This window comes from Hyaena hyaena, unplaced genomic scaffold (assembly GCF_003009895.1).
Source record: "Hyaena hyaena isolate Hyena2069 unplaced genomic scaffold, ASM300989v1 scaffold_119, whole genome shotgun sequence".
In the NCBI taxonomy this organism is placed as follows: domain Eukaryota; kingdom Metazoa; phylum Chordata; class Mammalia; order Carnivora; family Hyaenidae; genus Hyaena; species Hyaena hyaena.
Window position 1 is genome coordinate 79,581 of NW_024080750.1, and position 3,213 is coordinate 82,793.

General features: G+C 57.8%; 1 long non-coding RNA gene across 1 annotated transcript; it reads left to right on the forward strand.

The window, feature by feature from the left end:
- Positions 1 to 2,115: 2,115 nt before the first annotated feature.
- On the forward strand, positions 2,116 to 2,971 carry LOC120234855. The gene is made up of 2 exons (XR_005529226.1): positions 2,116 to 2,326; positions 2,835 to 2,971. It is a non-coding gene; the product is annotated as an uncharacterized LOC120234855 (long non-coding RNA).
- Positions 2,972 to 3,213: the final 242 nt, after the last annotated feature.

A 3,213-nucleotide genomic window follows, 5' to 3' on the forward strand; every position in this document is an offset into this window, starting at 1 on the left:
CCCGGGGCCCGGGGGGCAGGGAGGGAGTGTGGCCGGCCTGGCTCGTACAGCACCCCCTCAAGCCCCCCACCACATTCCCACCTGATGGGGTCAGCAGGGTCGCCTGGGAATTGGGGGAGGAGACACCAGAAGGCTGGAGAAAACAAGAGACAGACCCCTGCGTGAGGCTTTGGGCGACAGCTCCTGTAAACAGGGACTAGCAGTTTCTGGATGGTTCTGCTGCTTCCTGAAAAGTGACTCAAGGTGGCGCCAGAGCCCTTTCTCAGGCACAGACGGGGAGCCTCAGCCTCCCTTGTTCTGAGGGAGCTGGTTTCAGGGCTGTGGGTGCCAGCAAAGGGCAGAGGGGAGGGGCCCGTGGCCCCACATCTTTCCTGAATCAGGGAGAGCCCATCTCTTCCTTTCTCCTGGAGGGTGCCCTCAGGTACCCCAGAATGTCAGGAAAACGCTGCAAACACTGATCTCCCGGCACTCGCCCCCGTGAGGGTGCTTCGGTGCCGAGCTCTAACGGTGGAATGAAATGTTCCATCCTTCAGAGGGGCTTCGAGAACCGGGCGCTCTGGGGGGGCTGCGGGGTCAGGCTCCGGCAGATATGTCAGCAGCAGCCGGCGGCCCACACGTGTTTACCAGCGAGGCCACTTTGCTCGCCTCCTTCCGGGCCGAGATTACATGTACAGAACAGCCCAGCTGTTGGGAAGGCTTTTCGCAGGGTAGTTAACAGACCGTGTCACGGTCCAGCTTAGCAGAATCAGGGGAAAACAGAGTGGCCCCGTCCACACGGCACCTGCGGCCTCCTGGGTAACCAGCACGCGATCCTGTGGTTTGTGGCTCTTGCCCGGGGATGGGGCTGCTGGGTGCACTTGCCCCTGCGGGAGAGCCCTGCATGGTCCTAACAGCCAGGCTGTCCCGAGTCGCTGGGCCAGGTCCCGTCTGGGAGGCCAAGGGGGGCGAAGAACTTGGTTCCGTCCTGATGTTTGCTATTCAGGCTTCTTGGATTAGTAAATGCTAAAATACATAAAAATGCAGCTGCTGCTCTTTTCATGATCCCGGATTCTGAGGTTTAGGCAAAACGCCTTCCCTGAGCTTGTCACAGGCTCCTGGATCGCCGATCTTGCAGGCTGGGGTCTTCCCTGACCCCTGCCTTTGATAGGTTTCCCAAACCGCTCGATGCGGGAACCAAGGGGTCTCAGCACCTAGTGCTGTACCTCCAGGCTTGGAAAGAGGGCCCCTGGACCGGCCGCTCAGGGCTGGTCTCCAGCCCGTGTGGAGAAGCGGGGGTCGGGGCTGGCAGAGTGAAAGCTGGCATCACTTTGCCTGGTGCTGTGTGCCCCGGAGCAAGTCACTGCCCCTCTCTGTGTGTTCTGTTTTCTCACCTATAAAACAGGCGTGATGATTCCACTTCCCTCAGGGCTTCTCAGCCTCGGGACTTCCAGGCTTCGTCGGGGCCATTCTGAGTCATGGGGGCCGCCCTGGGCACTGCGGGGAATCTCCCCACCAGAGGCCGGGAGCACCCACCTCCGCCGACAAGCAGAACTGCCTCCAGACATCGCCAGACATCCCTGCCTGCCTTTGGAGGCCGTTGCAGGGATTCAGAAAGTTACTATGTGCAAAGCCCTCAGAATCGCGCTGTGTATGGGAAGTGCCTGCTTAAGAAACCCGCCCGTGGGATCAGGGGCAGAGGCTCTCAGGAACTCCGCCCACACATCCCTCTGGGTCCCTCCGGGCTGTGATGTGCGCCGGGTCGGTGGGGTCCGACCGCGACGCTGTCGTTTTCCCTGTGAAGTTGTCTCCCCTCCGCAGAAACCGGGTTCCGAGAATCTAACGGGGGCTTCGAGCATCAGCCGTTTTGTCTCCCTTCGCTCATTTCCATCCAGGGCACCCAGTGCTCTTCCTTGGGTCCTCGCCAGGTCCCGGGGGAGCAAATGGCATTCTCCTGGGAGACTGAGTGGCAAAAACAGCGAGTTTCTTGACCAGACCTTGGGGGACCAGCCAGGCTCCACCCGAGGGCACGCGGTGGCCACCTGCTGTCTTGGTCATTCCAAGCCAATTGTCACCTCCTCCCTTTGCCATAGTGGTTGCTCAGGAACCAGGTTCTCCCAAATTGGAAATGTCGAAGCATTTTCTACAGGCCTTTGGAAGAGGTGGGGTTGGTGGCCACAGGCCCAGAGGGTGGGTACCCTGACTGGGAAGATCCAAAATGGCAGGAGATGGGCACCAGGAGGCCAGCATCACCCTGGGCAGCGAGGAAGGTGCAGGAGGCAGGAAGTGAGAAGAAGACCCCCTGGCCGGGCCAAGGGGTCCCCACGTGTGGTCGCCAGGCACCATTATGGTAGGTCGTCCTGGGTGCCAGCATCTGGTACCCGTTGGGCAATGCAACGTTGCTGTGGAACCCCGAGGCCCCGGAGAGAGCCACGGTTTGCGATCCGCGTCTTCTCTGGTTCCCAGAGGTGGAGGGTGGGGGCGGGGAGAGCAGACGGCAGCTGGCACGGCTCTGGCCCCCGGGACTGGGGCTCAGCCTGGGGCCCTCGATCCGGGCAACAGTGAATATGCACCTGATTTCTCCACAAACAAGGAGAAATCAGTCGTGACAAGACACACACTTTGAGGCGTCAATTCCCCATCATAATTTCAAAGCGAATAAATGAACCAGGGGTAATAAAGTGACAAGTAGGGAAGACGTGGGTCCTTAATGGGGTGCCCTGCACGCTTATCTCGGTTGCCCTGCTGTGGCCAGCAGAGCCCGAACATCGGGGTGGATGTAAATAAACATTAATCAGCTTCTTCAGGGGCAGTTTATTTGCTGAGCCAACATGAATTCTCTTGGCAATTTTTTCCAGATCACTCTTGACGGAGACTCTCACGGCTTCTCAAACAACTGCCTTTAATGTGCTTTCAAAAGTCTCTCGCTCTCTTGCACGCTCTCTCTGACTCATCTTTTTCTGCAATAACCTCATTAAAAGAATTTGAAAATGGATGGCAAATTGCCGGCTGCTTTTTCAAATAATGACTAGATCTCCACGGTGAGGGACTAATTTTATGGGGGCGAAAAGAAGACCTTTAAACATTTCATCAAGATGCCAAAGTCTGTCCTTCCTTCCTGGGTCCCTTATATAATTATCACCAATCAGACATTTTCTTTCCCGATTCATGGCGAGGCGGACCTGCTCGTTCCTCACAAACTGAACATGGCACACCGTTGACTGTTTCCCCCGGGGC